Below are 14,109 nucleotides of genomic sequence, written 5' to 3'. Positions count from 1 at the left end.
CTGCCCCATCAACCTCCAGCTTTTTCATTGCAGATATAAAAGACTTTCCTGATTCCTATCAAAAGCAGTAGTGCACATAAAAGATCAACCTGATGCCTAAAATTAAGCACCATTTATTGCTAGTATAATTTTTTCGTAAATGAGGAGAAAAATCTCTGCAATAGGATATGTAAATCCCCTAGTCATCATTTTCTTCTCTAGAAAGAATCGAACTTTCCTCAGGAAGGGAAGATGCTGAGCAGGAAATGCATCATTATAAGACACTTTATGATCCTGTGGACAACGTGGCAAATGGCCATTTATATGAAAACACTCATTTCCTGCTGTGCGGTTCCCAAGTGTTTGCCTTCTTGGAACAATGACGAGAAATTTCCTAACCCAAGAAGGGCTATGACGACAGCTCCACTTACATGTTGCTCTTACTATAGTCTTGGAAAATGTCCCATTGTCCTTCATGCATTAGATGAATCTAAAATAGGCAAGAAGTCTAGACAGTGGAAACCATATATAAGATCAATGTTTTTCCTCCATTATTTAGTATTGTAAAGTAAGAGTCACTCAGTAACTTCTGCTCTAATGGAAGAAAAATTAGGGAAATACACAAGGGTAAAAAGATATACGTCAAGTAGCAAGTCTTTGGCTATTTTCCTAGTTAATTACCAACTACTTCAAGTCCTTTGAGAAGTAAGTGGGGTAAAAAATTACACATAAATGAATAAAATTATGTTTATCAAGTTTGAAAGCAGCTAATTTCTAACATGTCTCCAACCTTCAGGACTCAATTGTCTGACCAATTTTGATTATATCCAGCAAGTATTTATTGGGCTCAGTCTACATGCTATTTTGCCAATCTATGTGAGGCCACTCCAATCTATTTTGTTGTTTACTACACCCCAACACAAGAAATGTTTTACACTCTTTTATTTGGAAAGACTTTTGGCAAACTTACTGCTGAGTCTTTGTTCTTTTTCCTTTTTCCATCCGAATTCCCTGTAACTCAGAATTAAATAGTAGCCTTCAATTTTGTTCTTTCCTGCATTTGCTTTGAATACTCTAGGTCATTTGGATTTCCAAATGAATTTTAGAATCAACTTTCATTTTGTACAGAAAAAAAAAAGCCTTCTGGATTTTGACTGGAATTACACTTATTTTGCAGAGCAGGTTGGAGAAAATTGCTATCTTAACAATATTGAATCCTCCGATTTACAAAGTATATACCTCCATTTTATTTCACCTTCTTTAATTTTTCTCAGCACGGTTTCGGTTTCATAGTTTTCAGGGTACTACCCTGTCAGATGTATCCTTAAGTATCTTAAATTTTTATGCTACTGTAAATGGTATTTTTTTTAAACTTTCAACTGTATGTTGCTAGCTTATAGAAGTACAGTTTGCTTTTGTATATTGATCTTGTATCCTGAAAGTTTTTCACTAACTTACTGATTCTAGTAACTGTCTTGTAGATTACACTGGATTTTCGATAAAGACATTCATGTTACCTGCAAAAAAAGTTTTTATTCCTTTTCAAAATGATGCCTTCAGGCGCCTGGGTGGCTCAGTTGGTTGGGCATCTGCCTTCAGCTCAGGTCATGATCCCAGGGTTGTGGGATCCAGCCCAGATATGGGTTCCCTGCTCAATGGGGAACCTGCTTCTCCCTCTTCCTCTGCTAGTCCCCCTGCTTGTGCTCTCTCTCTCTCTGTGCCAAATAAATAAGAAATCTTTAGAAACACAGAAACCCCTAAAGTGATGTCTTTTATTTCTTCTTCTTGCATTATTATACCGGTTAAAGCCCCCATTATAATGTTGACTAGAAGTGGTGAGAAGAAACATTCTCATTTTTTCTTCACATTGAGAAAAACATTCAATCTTTTACCATTAAGTTTCATGTCAGTTGTAGGTTAGTAGACATTTTTATCAGATCAAGGAAGTTCCCTTCTATTCCTAGTTTGCAAAGAGGTTTTCCAGAAACAGATGCTGGATTTGTCAGACTTTTCTACATCTGTAGAGTTGATTATGTGGTTTTTCTTTTTTTGTTTGGTGAATTACATTGGTAGTATTTAAAATGGTAAGCCAACCTTGCATTCTTGATCTAATTCTCACTTGCTCATAATATGCTGTTTACTTTTTGTTAGATTTGATTTGTTAAATATTTTTTAAAGAATTCTTACATCTGGGCAGCCCGGGTGGCTCAGCGGTTTGGCGCCTGCCTTCAGCCCAGGGCCTGATCCTGGAGACCCAGGATCGAGTCCCACATCAGGCTCCCTGCATGGAGCCTGCTTAAGAAGCACTTCCTCTGTCTGTGTCTCTGCCTCCCTCTGTATGTCTCTCATGAATAAATAAATAAAATCTTTTTTAAAAAAAGAATTCTTACATCTAAGTTTATGGAAAATATGGATACGTACTACGTAGTTTTCTTGTCTTGTAATGTTTTTTATCAAAGTAATTTCAGCTTTGTAGAATGAGTTAGGAAGTATTATATCTTCTTTAATTTCTAGAAAAATCTGTGTAAAATTGGAATTGTTTCTTTTGCAATTGTTTGGTAGAATTCACCAGGGAAGCCACCTAAATCTGGAATGTTCTTTGTAACATCAAATTTAAGTTATTTTATAGATGTAGGGACATTCAGGTCTAGTTCTTATTTTTTTAAGATTTATTTATTTATTTATTTTAGTGGGGGAGATGCAGAAGGAGAATGAGAGAGAGAGACTCTCAAGCAGACTTTTTGCTGAGTGCAGAGCCTGATGTGGGGCTCAATGTCATGACCCTGAGATCATGACCTGAGCAGAAACGAAGAGTTGGATGTTTCACCGACTAGCCACCCAGACACCCCTATTTCTTTTTTTATTGACATATAACATTGTATTAGTTTTGGGTGTAAGGATAAAGATTATATTGATATATAATAATATAATATTTAACAATACATATTTTATATCATACATACAATATCATATATATTGTACCTGAATTGTAATATGTATTGCTAAATGATTTCCACAGTAAATTTAGTTGGCATCCATCATTAAGCAGTTGTAATTTCTTTGTTGTGATAAGAACTTTCAGGATTTACTCTCTGAACAACTTTCAGACATACGATAGTATTAACTGGGGTCACCATGCTGTACATTACATCCCAGGACTTATATATCTAAAAACTATACATTTGTACTTTTAAGATTGTATTTAGTTATTCATGAGAGACACACAGAGAGAGGCAGAGACATAGGCAGAGGGAGAAGCAGGCTCCCTGTGGGAAGCCTGATGCAGGACTCGATCCCAGGACCCCGGGATCACGACCTGAGCTGAAGGCAGATGCTCAACCACTGAGCCACCCAGGTGCCCCACGTTTGTACTTCTTGACCACTTGCACCCATTTCTCCACGTGTTCTATCCCATGGCTCATGAGTCGTATGGCTTTTTGGTACAACTTGTGGGAATAGACACTACTCCTGGGCCTGTGCAAGCATAGGTACTATCTTCTCTAGTCACTTCAGGTGGCTTCAGATGGTCTCCTCACACAGACACGTAATTATTACTCAGCTGACCGTTGGTGGAGAACCTTCTGCAGACCTCTGGATTTCCCTCTGGGTGCAGCTCTCCTCTCCTCAGCATTCTGTCCTACAACTTCTGTCTGTCTTGGGCTTCTGAGGTTCTCAGATTCATCTTCTCAAATCAGAATCCGATAGTCTCTACGTGAGGTCTCTCTCTTAGGGACACAGCCTACAATGACAGCTCTCTCACAGCAGCAAGCTGAGGCAATTAGAGGACTCCTTTTATTTGTTTCTTTTCAATCAGGATCACTATCCTCTATTACCTGATGTCCAGTGTCTTGAAAATGGCCTCCTCTTACATTTATTATTTGTTTTTCTTTCTTGTCCCCCACCCAGACAGGAGAACAAATCCAATCACTGTTACTCTATCTTGGAAGCTGAATTTTTCCTCTTGTAAAGCCATGGCTATAGAGAGGTTTTCTGTTCTCTTGCCTGAACTTGATCCTAACAATCATGGAAAAGTGTTAGTAATTGGACAGAGAATTTGTAGATTAGAAAAATCTCAAGAAATTATTCAGAATGTAGACAGAGAAAACAAGACACAGAGGATTAAAAAAAAGTTTTAAGAGACATGGAGGTGGAATGAGAAGCTATAAAACATGTTTTGCACGCCACTCTTTTCCTCCTGAGATTAGTTTCCTTCTTACTAATGTACGTCCTTTTGTTCGTTCTCTCTATGATAGAAAAGTCCACGAATTGTAAACTGTCAGGCTTGATTTGTCTGAAATTGTCTTTATTTCACCTGACTCTTGAATAATAATTGAGCTAGATAGAACTTTCCAGTTGACAACTGTTTTCTCCCATTACTTAAGAGCATTATTCTGCTGTTTTCTGGTCTCTTGTAATGCTAATGAGATCTCTGCCTTTCCTCTTATTGTTGCTCCTTTGTAGGTAATCTACCTTTTATTCTGATTGCTTTTAAAACTTTCTTTTGTTCTTAGTACCCCGCTGCTGGCTACTGACTGAGGGTCAGAATTTCCTTCTTTTTAAAGACTGAATAATATTTCATTACAGGTATGTGCCCCATTTTGTTGAAATTCTTAATATATTTTTTTTAAAGATCCCCGTGTTTTCATTCTGCATTGGCTCTGCAAATTATGTAGCTGGTCCTGCCTTTGTGCTCTCACCTGAGCGTTTTATTTGAAAGGCTGTAAAAGAATATGACATAGGAGAAATTAATAGTGTATGCTTTACAAGATCATTTTAATAGTCTAGGAGAAAATCACTCAGAGGGTTAAACCCTTCACAGATATCCCCAGTGTGCTCACTGCCCCCATCCTGATTCTCAGGTCCATGTCCCTGGGGGTGGGGGAGGGGCTTTCTTTTTCAAGCCACCATAATGTGGATCTTCTTCATCTTCCCTTGGAGAAACACACCCCCTGCTCATTGATATCAGGGATGTCTTAGAATCCCCTTGCATCTATTTGCACACTTAACCAATGCAATCCTAGGGCTATTGCTTGCAATGGGACATTTCCCAAGTTAAGCTATAGCATCACTGGGAGACAGGGTTGGTGTTTTTGTTTGTTTGTTTGTTTGTTTGTTTTTGGATAGTTTAGGATAAATCTTGGGCATTCCAGATTCAGTGTTCTTTGAGATTTCCCTGGTAGTATAATATGCAAACATTATGGGTCATGTCATAGGTAACTATTCTCTCAGGAGAGATGTGAAGGTTTACAAATATCACATCCAAGATCCATATTCAGGATGAGAAACATTTCTCTGATGACACTGTAGTGTGCCCTGCCTCCTTCCTCCAGGGGATGGCAATATGTATTATTATGCACTGAAGTGATAGACTGCTCTTTGTCTCCTTCCTAATTCCAGAGCTTGACCAGAGGCCCATAGCACATAAAAAAAAAAAAAAAAGGGAGTCCTCGAATATGTAACTTTTTCAAACAACAGAGCCATTGACTTCCTGATACCTTTTCTCTGGTTATACAAAGACTTACTGGAAACTCTGGCATAAGGGTTTTTCTGTACCTTAGACTGATCATATTTGTTTTGTTTTGTTTTCAGTATACAAATTTATTTATTTATTTTTTAATAATAAATTTATTTTAGACTGAGCATATTTGTAAGCATAACATATCGTACTAAAAAGTGAATCAGAATTGAAATATTTTTCTAATTGAAAGCAAGTCCCAGAGTAAGAGGATAGGATATGGCAGGTTGTGTGTGTTGGGGATGGTGGGAGCAGGGGGGTGTGAGTACTGCTCATGACATGGGCTTAGAATGAACGAGAGTATGTGAAATTGAATTGGATGACAAAATAATCCTGAGGGAAAAGTCTATTGGGTAGCTGGAATTCTAAGTGTAAATGAAAGCAGTCAGACCCCACTATAATAAAAATGCAGCTTTGGCTTCAAACCCCTTAATGTTTTCGATCTGGCTGCCAAATATTTTAAAAGATATTTAATAGATTGTCTATTAAATAGATTTTCTAGAACTGAGCTGACTAGCTTGATGGCAGCTAGTCACAGATGGCTCTGGGCACTTGAAATGTGTTGTGAAGTATAAATTTCACACTTGAATTTGAAGACTTGGAATAAAAAAAAGAATGCTACATATCTCACTAATATTAATAATAGTGTTTTGTACATAGTGGGTTAAGTAATATGGTATGTAAATGTACTTTATCTACTTCTTTTTGCTTTATTTATTTATTTATTTATGATTTTATTTATTTATTCATGAGAGACACAGGGAGAGAGGCAGAGACACAGGCAGAGGGAGAAGCAGGCTCCCTGTGGGGAGTCTGATTGGGGACTCGATTCTGGGATTCCGGGATCATGACCTGAGCTGAAGCCAGATGTTCACCCACTGAGCAACTCAGGTGCCCTTCTTTTTGCTTTTTAAAAAAATATTTATTCATTTGAGAAAGAAAGCACAAATGGAGGGGGAGAGGGAAAGAAAATCTCAAGCAGACTGCACTGAGCATGGGGCCTAACACAGGGTTTGATCCCAGGACCCTGAGATCATGAAACCAAGAGTCAGACACTTAACTGACTCAGCACCCAGGATCCCCCTTTTTTCTTCTTTTTTTAATGAGACTACTAGAACATTTAGAATAGCATACGTGGCTCACATTATATCTCTATTAGAGAGCGCCGCTCTAGTACCCACGTAGTTTGTGATACAAACCCACTTAGTTTGGGCCCTTTGGTATTCTCAGATTGACTCTCATCCTGAAGATTCATCCCATTCTGTACTTTGGTCTCAGGCATGTCATTTGCTGGTCAGTGATCCCAGCTCACCTCCCAGCACCACCACCTCTGTGTCTCTCGGCAGGTTGCTGCATGTGCTTCGGGGAAACACCCAAAATACCCAAATTGATATTCCAAGGTGCTTTTTTTAAAAATTGAAATTGAGAATAGAAAATAGAGGAGTGAACTGACAAAGTTGGCAGAAATTTTCTTTCTAATATCCATGGGTTAGTCAATCATATGACCTGAGTGAAAGCCACTGATGTCTTCCTCATGGTTCTGGCCAGAGCAGAAACTACTCGTGAAGCCTGAGATACCACTTGTGCAAAAGCAGGATTTGACTAGGTTTTATTTTCCATCAGACAGCTAACTCATAGTGTGAGGAAATGCAGTGTCCTCGGGAGACTTATCTCATGGATAAATAGTTGTTTTGGTGGTTAGAAGTTAAAGGGCAGGAGGAGAGAGAGGGGGAAGGGAGGGGGCATAAGAATAATGTTTTGTAGGATTTCACTACTTAAGGTATGTTAAGAGTATACTGTATGCATTAACTTTTTATTTTTTAAACAAAAATTTTCCATTTTGACAGTTGGCTAATAAATGAGTAATACATATGATTTTATAATATTTTGAATATTTTAAAATTCATTTGGGGTTGAACTGAGCAAGAGATGTATAAAAGAATATATAGCTAACTTGTTTTTAGTTTGTTTTTTATTTAAGGAAGTTAAAGTGTTGAACTAACTTGTAATTTGAGCTCATAACAAAGATATCCTGTCATGTTTTAAATTTTGAATTTTCTATAGTCCTATTATTGAAACATAAAAACTTATTTAGGGATTTTTTTTTAAGTTTGGTGTGCCTAAGGACTTATTATTCTGTTATTTTTTTCCCCCCAGGCTGATTATTTGGAAACTTTTGAAAGCATCTTGAAATTTAAAAAAAAAATTTTTTTTTTCTTGTGTGGTACAGATACTCTTTTGAAATACAAGTGACAGGTAACAAAACTAACATTTTCCTGGAAACTGTTTCGCTTGTGTAGTTACTTTATTGTGTCTGGGAGCAGTCATGGATTTTTCTGGATGGTATCCAAACTCTTTACCAGTATTTAACATCATAATAGGAGTCAAATCTTTTTTTCCTCTGTAATTTCAGTTCTTGAATGTACTCCAGAGTATGTGCGGTACAGTTTGTCTTCACAATGGAGAACATTGGTGGTGGGCCTCCCCACCCCGAGGAGGGTTAATAGCAGGAATAATAATAAGTGAGTGAAATATGGGAGCCTATTTCCTGACCTCACTCATGGTCTGCGCCTGAAATAACTACTGAGTAAAAAATAATGTTACATTTATTTTACTGCCTCTAAAGTAAATTGTGATAATGATGTAAATGGTGAATGAACAGCTTTATTTCACCGAGGTGAAACGCTGCTTACTTGAATCTACCTAATGCACCTTTAATATTGAACCAACACTGCAGTTGTGGTGGTATTATTATGAAATGCAATCTAAACTAAATATCCTATTTATATCTGGCTCTAATGTAAGTGAACTTGTAATAGTAGCACATGCTGACAGCTGCTTACTGCTAAAACCTTCAATTTTCTGTCTGAGGACTTTCTTTCTGGCCCCTGGAGCATGAATGTTCTGTATCCAGAGGCTGAGCCATAGGGCCAGAGAATTTAAACCCCGAGAAGGAGCTCACAACTGATGTCAGATGAGGAGTTGATGGCTAAATCTCACAGTTTTCTCGCCTCTTGGTTAGTCTGATGTTGAGGCATAAGGCACACTCTGCCTCAGACTTTATCACTTGGAGATATCGTTGAAAATTCATGTTCTGATTCAGTGGATTTGGGGTGGAGCTTGAAATGATGGGAATGAGCCTCTTTGAGGAGGAAGCTTTATACAGTCGCCCAGAATTCCATAGTGGAATTCAGCTCCATTTGCCCTCAGTGAAAGTTGCTTGGTTATCCTTTGGTTTACTTTCCTCCTCTGTTTTTAACTGTATCCCTTCCCTGGGATGCCTCAGAGATTGAGGGTCTGCCTTTGGCTTAGGGCGTGATCCCATGGTCCCTGGGATGGCGTCCCATACCCGGCTCCCTGCATGGAGCCTGCTTCTCCCTCTTCCTCTGTCTCTGCCTCTGTCTCATGAATGAATAAATAAAATATTAAAAAAAAGCTTATCCCTTCCCTTACTAGAGTTTGCTATTTGCATTGGGTCCTTATCCTAGGGCTGCCTCTGGGGGACCCTAAACTAATAATACACATACACATACATACATGTATACTTTGCTCCTATTTCTATCCTGATTTCTAAATCTATCTAGATTTATTCTATTATCTATCTATCTATCTATCTATCTATCATCTATCTGTCTACTATCTTGAACACAACAACACAATGCAGTCTCTTAAATCCAGGGAATACGAAAGCTAGATGAGAAAGGAGAAAGACATCCAGGGGAGGCTGGAAAGAGGAAGTTGATGGTAACCAGTTAAACTGACTCTTTTGTTCTCTTGATGTAGTTGTGAAAAGGATTTGAAATCATGGAAGTCTGGTTAAAGATGAGACCGGGCAGTTAGCTATGGCTGCATAGATGGTGCCTGTCCAGAAGTCCACAGAGGGATAGCCATTCATTCTCCTCAGGAACATGGGCAAAGACCTTTTGCCTGATTCTGTTATTCCAGACACACTGTCGAGAGGGCTGGTCACAGGACTCATGGAAAGGAGGTAGGTCAAGTGTTAATCTGGGAAAGGACATGAAAGCAGTGTGAGCAGAGAGAGTTCGGGCCAGATGGCAGGAAGGCAATGCCACACTTCCGGGCTCATGGGCCAGCTCTACAAAGAAGAGGAAAATTAATGAATGGGCTTTGCTGATGTTCACCCACGATTCTTTAGTGACTTTTTACAGCTGATGCAATGCGTGCTACTTACCCTGCACACATGTGACTGAGAGCTAAAGCTGAGAGCTCTGGACTTTCTCGGCTCAAATCCCAGCTCTGCCACTTTCCAGTTTTGCCACCTTGCCATTTTATTCAGTCTCTTTATGACTCAGTTTTCCTATCCATATAGTAAGGACAATAATGCCTATTTCATAGCTATGTAGTGAAAATTAAATGGTAAGTTGTGTACTATAACCAGCAGATAAAAAGCCACCCTAATATATCAATTATTCCCATGCATGGTGGGTGATCGTTTCATCTGATTCAGGCATTGTGTACACACCCACGTGTGTGTGTTTAATCTCATATTCATAGAAAGCCACTGGAGTGATAACACCCTGGTGATGTGAACCGATTCCAGTCTTGACAGCTGAGAAATCCCACCGCTGCTCTTAGCTGTGCATGACATCCTCCTGAGAAGTCTTCCCTTGAGCACAGCAAACACCTGTTCTTGGTGAAATGCAAAAGGGAACCTTGGTTTAAAGCTCTTGCTTCCCTTTCTTGTAAAGCTTTGTGACCCCTGCTGAAATAGTTCCCAGCAAGGCCACTTTCAGTTTCTCAGGCTCAGAAGAGAACCAGTGATCTAAGGTCCCTTAGGACAATGGCCTCGTCTTGACTGGTGCCACCATATTTGAAACCCTGGGAGCTCAGAGAGAAGCAGAATCACTTTGAGTTTGTCATCAAGTTCCACTCTTCCCACCCAATGTTGTCAGCATTTGCTGTGGCTTCTCTCCAGTACCCTGATGGGTTAATATTCTGGAAGCAACATTTTGGAAGGCCAAGGACAGGTCGGTTCTGAGGATCGTGCAAAAGAGAATCGGTCATTGTACTAAGTTGTTTGATTCTGGTGGTTCTTTCATCTCAGTTTTTTGAAATCAACTTCCCCTCCTTAACCAAGTTCTGCCCCAGCCACTTAGTGGGTCAAAAAACTGTGGATGCTGATGGAAATCACAGATGTGGCCAAACATCCCCAGCAGCAGTCCGGTCAGAGGTCATTTGGCTCCTTTCCAATAACAGGTGGCATGCAGTCATCAGAGAGGCTTCTACTTTTCGAGACAATTTGAATCAAGAGACATTCACAGTAAAACTTGGTCACTTTGCATTTCATTTTCTGTAAAACCAACTACAACCTATTTAACAGCTGTTCTTTTGAAATAAGCTTGTAGCAGTGGGTGTCATAGTCATCAGAAACAAAGCTTCTACTCTTTCAATAGTGTGCGTTGCTATTCTAACTGTAAATGTAACTGAAATTACATTTCAGTCTTTCACATGATAGATATACCCCCCCCCACTGCCTTTCACACACGTGGAATTATGTAGGTAGTCAGAGAGGGAAGTATAAAGAATATATGCGAATGTCCAAGTGAAGAAATAGTCATTAGCAAAATAAAGTCCCATTTACACTCTTTCACTATTATGAGGGATCATCATCTGTGAATTAACCTACTGGCCGTAAAGGTGGCACTCATTTGTGTGGGACCACAAAATGTCAGTCCTCTCCACTCCTTGCCCCCAAATAAAAGAAACACAAAATGTTTGTCCTCTTCTCTCCTTCTCCCCAAATAAGAGATATGCAATTCACACATACTTGTGAAATTCAGACACATTTTAAGAAGAGTTGATAGGTAGTAATTCTATCCTAAAGGGTTCACGTTGATCAAACCATTGATCACAGAAATCTAAATAGGTCCTAATTAAGAGCCTCAACCATTCCTTTCTTGGGCTGATTCCAAAAGGCAGACCTGGCATTCATACACCGTGCAAAACCCTGAGTGCAGGTGCAGAGACCCTGGGAGGTGGCAAAGAGCCTCAACAATGCCAGCAGAAATAGAAACTTTACATCTGACAGTGTGTGATCGATCATTATGGCCCTATAAGGAAGATTTCTGTTCCCTTACTTATTCTTCCATATGTAAGAGAGTTCAACAGGGTGACCACCCAGTGATACACACATGCATTTTCTCCACACATACCTTTTAATTGAAGAGTCATATTTGTAGCTCCTCTGGGAAAGAATCAAAGGGCCAAGGGTGGGTGGCCCGACTCCCATTTGGATTGTAGAGCACAGACAACAGCTGCAGCGTGTCACCGAGACTGGCTGCTGACAGGAAAACGCATTGACGATTTCATTTGACCTGGTAGATCAGTAACAACAGAACACCCTCCCACGAACCGGAGGCCACCGTGATAGCCATAGTTGCTTTCATTGAAATCAGTACTCAATTCTTTTTCATGGGGGTGGGGTAAAAATACATGTAGCATAAAACTGAGGATCTTAACCTCTTTAAGTTCAGTTCAGTAGCATTAAGTACATTCATACGGTTGAGCAGCCCATCTCCAGAGCTCTCTTTATCTGGTAAGACTGCAAATCTGTACTAATTTAAGCCATAACTCCCCATTTTCAATCTCCCCCTAGAAATCACCATCCTACTTTCTTTCCATCGTTCTCAAGTGGAACTGATTTAGCTATTTCATATAAGTGGAATCATGTAGTATTTGTCCTTTTGTGACTGGTTTATTCCACTTAGCACAATGTCCTTAAAGCTCAACCACGCAGGAGCACGTGTCAGAATTTCCTTCCTTTTTCAAGGCTTAATAATATTCCATCGTATTTTGTTTATTCATTCATCTGTTGATGAACACTTGGATTATTTCTATCTTTTGGCCATTGTGAATACTGCTGCTATAAACATGGATGTATGACATCAGTATTTTTTATTACAACCGTATGGGACTCACCTTCCATTTTATGGTTAATCTACTATTTGATCCTCAAGTCATATATTTTATAGAGAGTATAAAATTGTTCTGATTCGGGGAGCCCTTTTGCCCCATGATACTGATACAGCTGAGTGGGGTTAACCTACGGGCCTAGAGCAGAAAAGAAGCTAACTGCTTTACACATCTACCTCAATTTTAATCTCTGCCTCCTTGGCACTAATTTTTTTAATTGTCCAAACCATTCCAGCTAAGATATACCAAATGAGAAATATTATACACGAGTTCTACCCTTACTGACATCAATCATGGCTCATATTTAAACAGCACTCAGAATGTTTCAGGCACCATTATTGGCTACTATGCTATCAGTACACCTGTTTTTCTAATGGGACAATGAGTCCAAAAGTGACTAAGCATCTTGTTGAGTGGTACACAGGTAGGGTTGTTATGTGAACCCAGGTAGTTTTGCTCTAGAGTTCATTCACTTTACCACTCTACTACACTGTAATTCATATATGAACATATATGGATAGATGTATGTGTTGGGGGGGGCGTGTAACTAAGTGTTACTTTTTGACAACCAGCAATGAGAGAAGATGCATAAGAATTTCAATTGATGGGGATCCCTGGGTGGCTCAGTGGTTTAGCCCCTGCCTTCGGCCCAGGGCATGATCCCGGAGTTGGGCTCCCTGCATGGAGCCTGCTTCTCCCTCTGCCTGTGTCTCTGCCTCTCTGTGTCTCTCATGAATAAATAAATAAAATCTTAAAAAAAAAAAAGAATTTCAATTGATGTTGCATGAAAATGGTGCAACAATGTATGATAGAAAGTGCTCTGGTTTGTTTGATCATTGAACACAGCTAGTTAGAATCAGAGCTCTCCCACCCGCTGTCTGGTAACATTGGCCAATTGTTTTATGATTTTGGCTCCAGTTTCCTCCTCTGACAATGGGGATAATAATAATATCTATTTGACTTAGCAGCAAACACTTAAGGAAATAATGTCTATAATATAATTAACTTCTGGAAGGTACTCAATAAATGTTAGTTCTCTTAACTCTTACAATGCAAGGAAAGAACATGATCTCAAAAAAGAGGTATGTGTTTTCCTAAGGATATGCACTGCAGAAACACATTCATTATAAACACACTCTGATTTTCTGTGTACAAGGGCACTTAAGAATTACATTACTTCCTCTCTGTTGCATTCTGCTAGAGTCTAATCAGAAATACAGAGACTTGCCATGTAGGAAATCTAATAGTAGGTCCTGATAAAATCAACCCCATATTTACTTCAAGTGGGAAAGGAGCTCCAAATTCTATGACTTTGGACATTTATCATAAATCAGCCTTTCATGCCAGCACAGGAAGGGCTGCCTCCCAGTCTTGACTCAAGGCCATTGTTGTGCAATCATGTCTTGACAGTCATATAATCAATTTTGCCTCTTCCCTTGATTTAATATTTTAAATGTTATAACAATTTGAAGAGTAGGAAGGATGATAGATTTGCTTCTTTATCGATAAAAATTATTCACATGGGACCTTATATATTGTCTAGTGAGTTGAATTGCTTGAAGAACATGCCTCCTGAGCTCAACTGATTCAAGGATGAGGACCCATAGTAGAATATTTTGTGCAAGAAAGGTGTCTTCACATTACCCCAATACTCTGCTTTGAAGATACACACAGTAAGGCAT

Source organism: Nyctereutes procyonoides, unplaced genomic scaffold (genome assembly GCF_905146905.1).
Source record: "Nyctereutes procyonoides isolate TBG_1078 unplaced genomic scaffold, NYPRO_anot_genome, whole genome shotgun sequence".
NCBI lineage: Eukaryota > Metazoa > Chordata > Mammalia > Carnivora > Canidae > Nyctereutes > Nyctereutes procyonoides.
This window is presented reverse-complemented; position numbering follows the sequence as displayed.